The sequence below is a fragment of the Stegodyphus dumicola genome, chromosome X1 (assembly GCF_044657685.1).
Source record: "Stegodyphus dumicola isolate Sdum_Otavi_A_Nest chromosome X1, ASM4465768v1".
NCBI classification, from domain to species: domain Eukaryota; kingdom Metazoa; phylum Arthropoda; class Arachnida; order Araneae; family Eresidae; genus Stegodyphus; species Stegodyphus dumicola.
Window position 1 is genome coordinate 83,970,159 of NC_140780.1, and position 14,597 is coordinate 83,984,755.

Below are 14,597 nucleotides of genomic sequence, written 5' to 3' on the forward strand. Positions count from 1 at the left end.
AATGGAAATTCAATTTACTACATAAATGGAAATTCAATTTACTACATAAATGGAAATTATGAGATTTTTTAACTAAAAATTTCACATGGAAAATTTACAAACTGAAATTAAAATGCACTATTAAGAAAATAAAATAATATTAAGAAAAAATTGGAAAGAAAATTCCATTTCCCCCCCCTTCAAATTTTGTTATTATTATTTTTGTATTTCTTCAGAAGCAGACGTGACCTACGGTATATAGCCGGCTGTAATTTTATGCTTTGAGAGCTGGTAATTTATCCTACGTATAAAGCCGCACCACTGGCCTGAGTGGTCAAGAACTCTCAATATTGGTAATTCGGTCTAGTTTAGGTTCGATCTCAGGTGAACGGGCGGTCTGCTTGGTAGGTTTTTCCTATGTTTAACGTCAGTAGGGAAGTCCTCTATGGGTTATTCAATTATGGCAAAACACACGAGGGCTATCTGCCTAAAGGGAGGATGCCTTCGTGGAGGACTTTCTAAAGGAAACTGGCTCGCATACACGTTACACCGCTCGGCCGCTGGTGGGCGGAAGTCCTTTACAAAGGCATCCCATCTCTTAGGCAGATAGATAACTTTCATGGCTTTGCCATACTCAAATACACCTAACTTAGGTTTAACTTGTAAGAAAGCGAACTGGCGGTAAAGGTGCATTTGCGGTTTCTTCCTCAAAGCAACATGAATATGAAATGTTTCGCCTCGAACACTTCGAAGATATCTTATTAACTAAGTATATTTTTATTCCTAGAGGAGTTATCCCTAAGATAAATAAACAGACCTGGTGGTCTCATTATAACAGTTATCATCTAATGGAAACGGTAAGTCTTTTATAGAATTACTGTTCTAAATACTTTTTTTTTTTTTTTTTTTTTTTTTGCTTGTTTACGTGATTACGACTAAGCCTCAAGGTCTATCTGCCTAACGGGAGGGATGCCTTCGTGAAGGATGTTGGAAAAGGAAACTGGCTGGTATACACGCTACACTTGGGAAAAACCACGAAAACGTCCATGCAGCCAGTCCGATCTGAACCTCGGACCGAACTACCGGTGTTCAGCTACTTTACCACTCGGCCGCTGGTGGGCTATTCTAACTACTGGTTTATAAAATAGAATACTATTCTACAAAAAGTTATTCTGAAAGCGTTTGTTGTTCATTCTATTTGCATATTGTACTTATCATTCAATATCTTTTATATTTTTCATTTAAATGAATGACATAGATTTTTTTATATTTTAATTATTTATTGCTTTACTTACTATTTTATTTACATTAATTTTTATTCTCTATTTCTGACTGTCTAGCAAGGGTTCCGGAATTTTTTATTTCAGAAATTAAGCCTTGGATATGAGTGAATTAGTCTTAGAATGTCCTACCCGAATTCATTCTTTCTCTCGGGGGAGAGGGATTCTCAAAACTTTGCTATTAGTATTAACAAATACAATGTGATAAGACATTTTTTCATCAATATCCCCTTTGAAAAACACTACTTTTAGCTGCATGAGTCGTTTAACACCTTCCCGCTCATATCTGAGAGCCAAATTTTAATGCAAGCTTTAATGTTCAGTATCTTCCGCACTATCGCATAAGCGCCAACTCGAGAAACGCGACAGGCAAAATTTAGACCTTCGTGAACATTCATAGATGGCAGCACTAGCTTCCATTAACCTTGGCGATGGGTTGGGACAGTCTCTTGGCAACACTAAATAAATGCACTTGCTTTGAAATATTCATTCGAATACACCAGATTTTCTCACAGCTGTTAACTATCATGTTTAATGCTTTGATTAATTTTCTGAATTAAGTGACAGCTTTTAAATAATCTACAAATTGATACACTAAAAACAGAGTGCAAATTGTGCGATAAATTTGTTGCAGAAATAAATTCAATTTGCATACGCTTTAATATTTCATCTGTTGCTCGTCTCATGACTGAAAGATCCCGGAATCGAATCTCGCAAATCACCGTCAATTTTTCCAAATTTTTAATATTCCTAAAAGTTGATTTTTCTCCTTAACCTTCCTCATGTTATGTGTATTTCTTCCTAATTTATTTTCCTTAACAACTATCCTGACCGTTGAATACAGGCAATCTTTACCTGGTTTACGTTCGAACCCAGGTGAACGGGCTGACTGCATGTGGCTTTCCCGAAGTATAACATCAATACGAGTCAGATTCTCTCAGAAAATCGGCCAACCAGCGGCCGAGCGGTAAAGTCGCTGAACAAACAGAGTTCCCACTTGGGTTCACTTCCAAGAGAACGAGCTGGCTGCATGGGCGTTTCCGTGGTTTTCCTCGTGTGTAACTTGTATACGAGCCAGTTTTCTTTAGAAAGTCCTCCACGAAGGCATCCCTTCCCTTAAGAAGATAGCTATCGCGTGCTTAGCCACAAACCAAACGAAAGCTTCAGAAAGCCCTCCAAAAAGGCATCCCACCTCTTAAGTAGATATCTCTCGAGGCTTTGCCATATCCTTATTAACACTTTGGCAATAGGGTTTTTAGCCCTGCCCCCTGGTTTTCAACAAGCCTTAAGTAGAATAAAAAACACTAGTAACTACTCCTTTGTTCGCATTTTATCTGAGATTTAAAACTCGTCGTTTTACTCCCTTTGAAAAAAAAAAGGGGAGCGGGAAGAGATGCTTGACGGTAGTTGGTGAAAGTTTTCGATTACTATATTCAGATTATGGCAAAGCATGCCATGACCATCAGCTTAAGGAAAAGGATATCTTCGTGGACAGCTTTTAAGGGAAACTGTCCACGGCGATGGTATTGGTAAGTTAGCATTCAAATTCCACATTAGGAAATCCATGAAAACTCCAGCTCATTCGCCGGGATTTGAATCCGGGCCAAATTATCGGTGCTCAGCGGTTTTACTGCTTCAAAAGTCTGAAGAACTATATACCGTTTTACAGAGACTTAAAGCCAAGAAACACAGGTATAGCTATCTCCGTTTACAACCTGAATTTGTATATGAATTAGGCTCAGTTATTTATTAAGGCAAAGCACTTGAAGGCTATCTGCCTTTGAAGGGATACTTATGTGGAGTACATTCTAAGAAAAATGCCCTTCTTCATTTAACAAATGAGGGAAAAAAAAATCCCCAGACCTCCAGTACACTCGTGAGAGCCTGATGCAAGACGAAATACAAGTGTCTAATGATTTATCCTCAGGGCCACTTGTGGGTTCCGAATTATGCTCGCTACGCACAAAACGTTAACTTTTCACTTTGTTTTAGACTTAAATATCACAGCCTGTTTTACTTTGTAACTATTTGAATTATATGTAAAAGAATACCCATAATTTCTTATTTATTCTAACTCTGCAATCACACGCATTAAATAAGCCTAAAATATATCTGCCATAATTTTAAGGAAGATTTACTATTTTCAAATAAATCTGCAACTATTACACACAAGAAATAAAACGAATCGAATATAAAGTGCTGAGGATGACATTAAAAAAAAAAAAAAATTAGCCTATGGATTTTAGCTAAAAAGACATGCATGAGTTAACTAAAAGTTTAGAGAGTTTAAGTTAACTAAAAGTGACTGACTATGGAGGTTTTTCTGGAAAATGGTGTACACACCAGGGTACCTGGGCCGAAGGCCCTACCCCTTACCGAACAATTGTGTTTTTCTTAACTTTGTGCACACTAACAAGAAAAGCAAATTACAGCTGCCTGCTTAAGAGAGGCATACCATCGTGAAGAACATTTTAAGGACAACTGGCTCGCATTTAATGAAAAAATATTTACGAAAACATCACGCAACCAGCTCGTATACTGAGATCTGAACTCGTGTTTTATTAGCAGTATTCAGCAGACTTATTCGGCCACTGGCAGGCTAAGTGCAGATATCCTCCTTCAGTTTCAGTAGCTCAAACATGCTCTCTAAACAGCTTGCCCAACCCATTCATCTTACATATAAAAATGACAATTAATATAATACTTACACTCATCTTGTTCATAAAATCGAATCTGAAGATTAAGTTTTCCACTGGGAGATAAATTTATCTGCAAAATAAATAAATACATAAATGTCAGTTTTTCATTTGCATTTAAAAAATAAAACTAATACAATTCTATTAAAACTGATCACTGTCATTTCAGCTTTGATCATCCGAAATGCATCTTCAACCCCCCCCCCTTTTTCCTACTTTATTAAAAAAGCTTTGAAACGCAAATAGTTCGAATACAAAAATAAATGCCCTCAATATATGTTCTATAAACATTCTACTGCAAAAGAAGCTAACATTTTTGGTTAAACTCCATATAAATAAACACGCATTAACTATGCACAGTACTTTCGAACTACTTAACAGCCACATAAAGAACAACGAAGTTCTATGTAGTCGCAAAAATGAGGAATTTAGCAAGGAAAATAAAATCAAAAAGAGGAATTTTATGAGATTGAAGAAGCAAATAACAGAGACTGGAGTGGGGCGAGACTTTATGCTATGCTTAGCTCTCGAGATTTTAGGCTTTAAATGCCTCGTCAGGTTATTTAACCTCACCAATAGTACCAAATTGAAACTGACTATTTCTGTCTCACTCCGATTGAAATTCAATAGCAATTAAAACGTGTAATCAGTTGGCAGTTTTATAGCACTCATACAATTAGAAATACAAAGTACCTTACCTTCTATATTTAAACTATAACAGATAGAATATTCTGCTTTATTTGCTTCGCTTGGTAACTGCACGTGTTTTTCTCTTTTTTACAAGCTTGTTTTAGTTTTCCCGTTTGTATTGTAGCTATGCTTTCTTGCCTAATATTGTCGATATGATTTCTATATTTTTCAGTTCACTATTTTAAAACTGGATTTCTTCGAATTTAGTTTGGAGTATAGTATCTGACAAACCGAAGCTAATAAATACAAACTCGAACTCCGAATCTTCTGGTTTCGGATTATTCAGTTATGGCAAAGCACACGAGGGCTATCTGCCTAAGGGGAGGGATGCCTTTCGTGGAGGACCTTTTAAGGGAAACTGGCTCGTATACACGTTACACATGGAGAAAACCACGAAAACGCCCATGCAGCCAGCCCGTTTGCGGGATTCGAACCTCAGACCGAACTACCAGTGTTCAGCGTCTTTACCGCTCGGCCGCTGGTGGGGCTCTTCTGGTTTCAGTTAAGGCTGTACTCTCAACTATCCGCAGTCACAAATAATAATTACCAGTGATATTTTGGCTGATTTAGAGCTTGACCGAACATGTCCTTTGCAGTACAGAATCATTTAACTTTAGTTGTTAAATGATTTAGTTTGTTTTATTTGTTTGTTTTGATTAGTTTGTTTTATTTAATTTGCAATTAAATTTCACTCTATTTATATCTAGGCTTCTTTCGACGCCAGATCAGATTCTCCTTTTCGAATTCCCCGTCTTCCGCCTTGATGATTTATTTGCTTGTTTAATTGAATATGGCTGTGTAAGCGAAATCTATCTGCTTTAGGAGAGTGAAGTCTTCGTGGAAAACTTTCTGAGGGAGACTGAAACTGCCCCGTATTTGCGCTGTACATGAGGGAATGAAGAATAAAATCTGCAGCCAGCCTATTAGAAGAGATTCGCTCCTGGGTCGAAGTACTAGTATTCAGCGATTTTATTCATTCGAGCAGAAGTGGGTTTCTGTAATTAAGAAATAGTCTGCCTGTTTCCTTTTTTTTATTACTTGATTTTTTTTTATTTTATTTATTTATTTATTTATTTATTTTTTTAATGAAAAACTTGTTCTACTGGTGTCGGGACGAGGCAGACGAGCGTGAAGCGGACAATGAGGGAAGTGGAGACTAAACTGTGTGCCACCCCTCATTCATTACTTTTAAATACTGAAAGCAAGCGAAAACGGTTTAAATTACTGTTACTTATTTGTTCCCATGGGTGACATTCATTTTGACTTGGCTTTCAATCTGTTTATGTTGTAAAATGTAATAATCGAAGCTTTGATCAAATCTGTTACAATATCTGACGATTTTAGTTAAGCTATGACTAATGCTATACAAATAGTTATCACAGCTTAGATGGGATATTTGAATGCTACAAATTATTTTTTAAAAAATTACTTAAAAGAGAACAGAATAACCCCAGCACGAAATATGTAAAAAAGGGGGAATTCTCAAACTGATTTATTATTTTATGATTTATTACGGGTTATTTAAACTAAAAAATTAAACAAAAAAGCACCTTTAAATTGCCATAGATTTTGATGAAAACTCCATCGATAGATTTGAGGAGAGATCAGACATAGCCCCTCTTCATCAGGAATATATATACCAGCTTTCAGTTACATGTATTTATTATATACTTAATACCCCTTTCATCTCTTTACGATGGAGATCAGTGCAAATGACATTTCCAAACCAAAATTTTAATTATATTTTAAAAACATTTTACTTCGCTTATTCACTGGTTGAAAATGTTCCTTAAATCATCCTAATTTCTGATCCATGATTAATTTTAAATTTCTTAATCCGTGCCCCCCTCACATTCCTCCCAAATTATTTCACACAATGCTATGATTTAAGGCGAGTAAAAATAGCTAACAGTGATTGAACTTATAAATTAAATTGTTAATAATGAACGATGTTATTTTTTAATTATTAGCAATTCAAATATAATGAATGGAAATTTAAATCGTATATAAAACTGCAGATTTTTCCCATGCTTTTTATGCAGAGCTTAGGACCGGGCAATTGTGTAACTACCACTATCCATTTAAAAGTCGCAGATTTTGGGTTTTCGCCTTTGCCTGGTCGATCATCCAGCAGACTGACATTATAAGCGTCAAATACTATGTTGTTCAGAAAAGATTTCATTAATCTATTTCCGTTATGTAGCTCAATATTATTATTATTCAGAATTCGATTTAAATTATCTTATCATACTTTCACTCGAGTTATGTCATAGAGTCTTTAATCAAACTAGCCCTACCAGAACCTCACCGCCGAGTGCCGGTAGTTCGCCAGGCAAATCGGCTGAGTGCATGATTGATTTTCTTCATGTATAACGTGAATACGAGCCGATTTCCTTAGAAAGTCCTCCACAAAGGCATCATTTCCCTTAAGCAGATAGACCTTGTGAGTTTTATCATATTCCAGTAGCCATCTTTAGACCAATTTAACGTACACGTTTTCACTTTTCCAATAGTTTCTTTGAATTCTGCAGATTTTAATAAAAACTCTGCAAAATATTCGAATAATATTGCAAGTTTTAAACCTCTTATTTTAGTTTCTATTTGCTTAATCCCATGACCTAACTTCCAGAAACATGACAGCATTTTGCATCAACAAAATACTCGTGCTTTTAAATAAACAAAATAATACAACATTTTACATCAACAAAATACTTGTGCTTAAGACTATAAAGGTAAAATTCCACAGTATGTTTCTCTGCAAAAGAGCTCTTTTTTATTAAAACTGTTACTAATATTTTATGAAACTTCAAAAACTAATTTTGGAATTGCAGGTTTCCTCGCTCGCACTGAAGAGTTAGTTTTCGGCAAAAAAAAATACTGAAATCCCGTCAACGGGTTCTACACCACGCAAAACCATTTCCCTACTTTTATCGATTTTAAGTTAAAGGATCTTCTTCCATCTGCTTATATCATGACACAAAGTAGTCGCATAACGGATAGATATTCAGAAGCTTCCCTTTCCGTCACCGTTACGTCAGTTGGCTCCGCGAATTGTTTACATCGTAAACAAAGTACATAATAGGAAGCTCCTCAAATAGCCTAGGAGCTTCATTTGTTAAGTAGATTTCACATAATTTGCATTGCTTCAGCTTCACATTACACGAAAAGTTTCTTAGATCTCGTCCTAGAAACTCGTATTAAAATTTCAGCACATAAAATAGTGCTATGGTAACTGCAAGAAGTAGTATAATATAATGAGTTCTTGCACTTCGAAAGATGCCCACGCATTATGTTCTTTCCATTAGTTAATTCGTGCAATCTACCAGCTACTAAGATGTTTCAGATGACGCATATTTAAAAGGCTGGATATTTTCATGAATGGTAACTTTCATTGTGAAGGCAACTGGAATTCCCTTTGAATTCGTTATTGTCTTAAAGATACAGGAAGTTTAAATCTCCTCAGTTACTGCTATTAGAGAAGCGAAATATTTTCACGCGCTTACAGAAAGTTATACGAAAAAAAATAAGTAAATTAACGAACACAATGCATTCATATTGAAAAAATAGGGGGAGGAATTGTTTAAGCACCCATGATTCAAAGACAATATGAAATCCAACTGGATTTACGCATGATTAATGCTTTTAGTTACCTACCCATGTAGTATAGCTGCGATTGTTTTCTGGGCACAGTTTATCAAAATCATCCAACGTCAAGATCCGGAAAGCCAGAGATCGGAAAGGTTTCTCCACGACGTCCAATTTCAGAACAGTATCTGAAAACAAAGGGAAAGCAGAAAAATTATGACGTTGATCAAAAAGGAAAATTCAGGAATTTATGTCTATCCCTTGTTAAAAATACTCTTAAAGGTAACGCGAATTAGCCAAAGTTTCCTTGAAACTCAGGCCTTAAAACAAAAATATCACGATCAGAAGTTTAAGGACAACAGAATAAATCACGCTTGTTAATATGACATGAATGTCTAAAATTCTTATTAATATTAGGTGATTAATTTTAAACAATACGTGCAGATGATCGTGCATAGGTCTTCCAGTTCTTATGTATGGTAAACGTTTTTAGCAAAAGTGTAACGTTTTCGTTAGGTTAAGCTATTTGAGTACGGCACAGCAAGCGAGGGATGCATTTGTGGAAGACTTTCAAAAAGAAACTGGCTCTTATTCACTTTATTATTATTGATTCTTATTATTAACACTTTTCATGATCTTTTATATACCTAAAAACATACTAAATGGCTCTCGTAATTGTGTTAAATCACTCCTAACTTCGTAAGCCACTCCTAGTTGTCAACTGTATTTGCGTTCAAAAGCATGAGCAGCGGAATTACACTGCACATAAAAGGCTAGTCATACTCAAATACTTGTCAATAAAAAAAAAGTAATAAGCGGATATATATTTTTGAGAAATGATGTCATAGTATAGACATTAAAGTATATAAATGCGTAGCAAACTCTTAAGATATTTTAAATTGTGAATAAGTTGTATGGATCTGGAAAGATTTATTGAAAACAAAAAATTTTAATTTTCGGAAAATAAATTTATTGAACACATGCAAAGGCTATTAACCTATAACGAGGGTAAGTTTGTTAAAAGTGTTGCTTTAAACGGAATTTTATTTTGCTAAGAAGAAATATCTTCCTGCTTCGCATGGAAAACGGAAATTCAAACACGCTAAGCTCAGCTGTGAGAAATTCGCGTCAAAAGAATGGCGGATGTGTTCTAGCTGTTCCATGAAGCAGTGCTAGAGAATTCCTTCAGCGACGAGCAAACGCTCGGCATTAGTTGGGAATAACTTTAATTAGAACTGACGCCTAAGTGATGAAATGCGATGCCTAGTTTTTATTATTATCGAAAGGAAAAAAAAAAAAAAAAAAAGGACTAACCAAGAAAAGTGCACGAGAAACGCACCTCATTTGAAAGTATTACTAGCAAAGGTTTCCCACGTCCTACTAATACTTTCAACTATTTTTACTGGGAAACACAAAACATTATCAGTTAGTTTAAAGTAGGTGGATATCATTTACAGTGAGCAATAGGGAGTTCTCAGTGTTAACTGCACGAAAGGCCCGAGGGCTCAACTTTAGGAGATAAGCCTTCGGAAGGTAACTTTAAACAAAATTGGCTTATAGTCACGATATCTACTAAACATGTCATTCGGGAAGCACGCGAAGACTGTCTGCCTAAGAAATCATCTGCTTCCGAGGAGGATTTTCAAAGGAAAACTGATTACAATGGGGAGACCAACGAAAAGACCACCGCAGCCACCTCGTTCACCGGGATTTAAAACCAGACAGAACTATAAAAATTCAGATACCTTATTTGCTTAGCCGCTGGTGACAACAATATACAGGGGAAAACCTGAGAATGTTTTATGCAGCAGCACGATCGAAGGAATTAATGCCGGGAGGAGGTACAAGAATCATTAGTCGTATTTATCACTGAATTACCTGGCATCATTCGGTGGCTACCAAATGCCATGCAGGCAGACTGTTCGAGGACTGTTGAATCGAATATCGCAAACAGCCTTAAAGAAGGACTTTCTAAAGAATTGAATTAGGGCAATGCAAGCGAAGGTTATCTCCGTAAAGGAAGGGATGCCCTTTATGGAGCAGTTTTTAAGGAAAACTGGTTTGCGTTTACGTTACACATGAAATTCTATGTTATGAAAATCATAAAAACTTCAAAGTAGCCAGTCTGATCGCCGGGATTTGAACCTTGATCATTCTACAAGTATTCAATGATTTTAGCGCTATACCGCTAGTGGTCCGATTTTCTAAGAGAAACTGCGCCCACCAGCGGCCGAGCGGTAAAGTCGCTGAACACTGGTAGTTCGGTAGGTTCGAATCCCGCGAACGGACTGGGTGCATGGGCGTTTTCGTGGTTCTCCCCATGTGTAACATGTATACGAGTCAGTTCCCCTTAGAAAGTCCTCTACGAACGCATCCCTCCCCTTAGGCAGATAGCCCTAGTGTGCTTTGCAGTAATTTAAATACACCACCACACACATCTAAGTAAAACTGGATTGTAAAATCACGGCCCTTTCGAGGAAATCGAATCAGACGGAAATGTCTGATTGTGGCAAAGGTACGCAAGGGCTATGTGGCTGAAGCACGTGTCTAAGAAAAACGAAATCTTATTTATGATACACAAGTGGCAAAACTTACGAAAACATACCTACAACCAGCCCGTTCCCCGGAATTCGAATCCGAGCCAAACTATTAGCGTTCGGCGGGTTTTCGGTCGGTTACTGCGTCTTATTGCCAAGCGACAAAAAAGAACATGGATGCTGCAGTGTTATCTAAATCTAAATAGCGAGTCTAAATAAAGAGCGAGTTAATACTTCTACATTTCATATAACTTAGTTTAAGCAATTTTGCTGTTTATAACAGCAGGTTGTATTGCACGTGTATACCAACGTGCCATTTTTTTTAAATCATATTCCTCTCTTCTTTCAGATTTAATATTAAAATCTCTAATTTCTTCCTTTTCGACCCGAAAGGTTAATTCTTCTATTTTTAACTTGCGCGGGTTCATCCATTTCTCGCTGATTAAGACAAACTCTTTAACGAAACTAGCATCAGACAATTTCTTGAAATTATTCACTCAGCAGAATTTATTACCTAACAGTTAATAGCAGTCATGATATAAGGAAACAATAGCATATCATGACTCAAGAAAAAAAGTAAATTTCAAGAACAGAAGTCTGTCTTAATTTACGAAAAATGTACATATGTTTGGTTTGTTTGTGTGACTAATTATGGCAAGGCACACGAGGGCTAGCTGCTAAACAGAGGGATGCTTTCGTGGAGGGTTTTCTAAGGGGAAATGTCTCGTATTCACCTTCTATGTGAATATCGAATTATGGAAAAGATAACGTCTTATTATTGATGTTTGATATATATATATTTCAGTACCAACCACAATTTTAATAGAATAAATGCTTCGCAATTCTTTACAAGAATGCGATTTGAATTATATACATTTTATATGTGATTTTTTTTTTAAATTTTTTTACCATTATAAACATCATAATGCCTTTATTAAAAACAGTCAAACAAATTTTCGAGATTTCGGACCATTCATCGCGTTTTCAAGAAAAGTCTTTCAAATACTATTCATTTTACTTTTCATTCAAGATAAAGTTCTACATCGATTCTTTGGACACAACATGCATAAAATCGCTCAGCATAATATGCGATATAATATATACATACAGAGAAAAAGGGGGAGCAGCAAAGCGGTGCAGCAAATTTACATCACAGGCGATATCAAAGAAGTTAAGATGTCGTGGTGAAAGGATTAAACTATTACTTTCTAAAAAATTAAGTTATTCCTCGATTGAAAAAGATCGTCAAATCTTTACCAAATCGTGCTGGAAATCTTTAACTAAAAATTATGATGGAATGCTAAGGTACAGAAAATACTAAAATATGTACAAATTAAAAGTTTTAGTGTACATAAAAATACAGATTATGCACGAAGAACCTAAGTAACAAATAGAATGAGAAACAAATATGATGAGATTACAATTAATATGTTGGGAGGGATGATCTTACAGAATCGTAAAAGTAACTTTTCTCTATCTCAAGGGTGGGCCGAAATCTCCGAATTTTTCTCGTTTCCATATTAGGTTAATTACAGCTGAGCTGTATGTAACGTTTGCTTAGGAGAACCTGCCTTTGTGTTCCTAACAGAAATTAATTGGCATCTGAATTAAGTCATTTGACTTCTGGCACGTCTTAAGAATATTCTGTATTTTATAAATATATCAGATGAAGAAATCGCAAAACTCGCGTCAGTTAATTGATTTTGGAATAAACTACTTGCTTTAGAAGAGATATCTTCGCAGACTACGTTTCAAAGGACATTGGCTTATATTATCAAAGGAGAAAAATATACAGAAAGCCACTCGTTGACGTGCGTTGAACTAGTATTTGGATTACAGGAAAGAACACAAGGGCCCTTTGCCAAAAGGAAGAGATGGTCTGTTTAAAGGAAACTGGCTAGTATTCGGGCTACATATAGGGAGATCCGCGAAAACTCATGTAGCCAGCTAGTCTCTGGGATTTGAAACCGGGTTGAATTATCAATTTTCTTGGATATTACTGCTCAGCCATGGATGAGACACCAGGACGTAGCTATCCATGTTCAACGGTATTATTTACTCGATTACTCGTTGGCCCAATGTTTGGAATTTTCATTTGAATGTGTTGTTGCGAGCATAAAGTAAAAAGTGTTCCACAAGGAAAATCATTTCCTTTAGCACATCTTAAATAGTTCTTTGGAATTTTAATAGCATTTTAGTTTTTCAATAAGAATTCAACGTAAGATTTCAAATTCCGTGATATTTGCAATATAATACAGAAACTGGAGACAGAGAACAAAGAATAATAACATAAACAGTCGTGTCATTAATGCTGCGTTATATATATTATTGTTAATCATTACATTTTTGTAAAAGAGTTAAATTAAATAGTTAATGCAAGTAATCATACACTGCTCAATGCAAACTGAAATACTGATATTAACATAATTAGCTACATTACCTTTGTCCAGCTTGACATCAAAATGGGTATTCCATTCTTGGTAATATGGTTTTTTTGCTACAGGGGGAAAAAGAAATAATAAAATGATGACAAATATTAAATTAAGATATTTTTAAGCATTTCTGCCTTATAATGTTTTAAAGTTCGTGTCACACAGAGAGAGAGATAAAAATATGTAAACATAAATTTTAATTTAAATTAGCAATAGCCTCTTAATTCCTGTTTTTAATTTGGGCACTTCTTTTCTCTATTTTAAAAACAGTAATAACTTTTTCCAAGCTACGTCAGGTGAAATTTTCAAGAATGCTTTCAGATTATCCACACCTCGGTTTCAATATATGATAAAAACTGCCGTGTTTTTGGCGCATTTTTTGAGTGTACACGTACAACTGCCAACTCACGCATTCGCATAATATACACGTGTTTATGTACACGCGGATTTAAACGCTTTGTACATTTCGCAAAGAAAATATCCAGCAAAAATGTTAGGGCAAATAGAAGAAACAGAAATAAACAGACTTTCTAACAGAATATGTATCCCAAATAGCGCGTTGAGGTGGTACAAGGTGTTGACGTGAAATGTCATTCCTTACGCAATTTCGAGTAAAATGCATACCCGAAAGCATAAATGTACCCGAAAGCAGAGCTCGCCGACATACATTTTTCCTGTAGGGATGTAAAGAGAAATGAGTAGCTGCTCAAAGCATGGAGGTAGGAAAGGGAGGAGGGGCCATTCCGCGCTAGAAGTGAAGCACTGCTTTGAAGCTTGGGTCACCAGACGGGGTGTTCTTTGTTTACATTCAGAAGCTCGCTTGACAAGATTCTGATAGTATTTCGACACACGACAGTTCCATAGAAATCGAAAAAGGGACACTCTCGCATGAAAGAAACATTCATAGTGTGATGGATAATAGCAATTTGTATAGTTTACTGACATTTACGCAAAAATCACATCTTGGTTATTTTTCGATAACTAACAACAGCAATTTTGATTATGAATTTGTTTTATAAAATTCTAAGCTGTTGCACTACAAAAATATAGATTTTAAGAAAATTGCTAAACGAGATCTGCCAAAATTTATTTTCTAGAAGATTTGAAAAGTTTGAAACTTGATGGCTAAATGTAAATATAAAATTATGTATGTTAAAATATTTGTAATTAGGCACATAGGTCAGATTAAGTTTTTATTAAATAGAGTAACGCATGCAAGGGCTCTCTGCCTAAAGAGAGAGATGCCATCGTGGAGGAATTTTGAACAAAAACTGACCTTTGAGTGGGTATTAAAAATAATAATTATAATTTTCATTCAAATTATATTCATATATATTTTTTATGTAAAACTTTCGGGTGTATGCTAAATTAGTGTAAATTACTTAAAATATAGTGAAA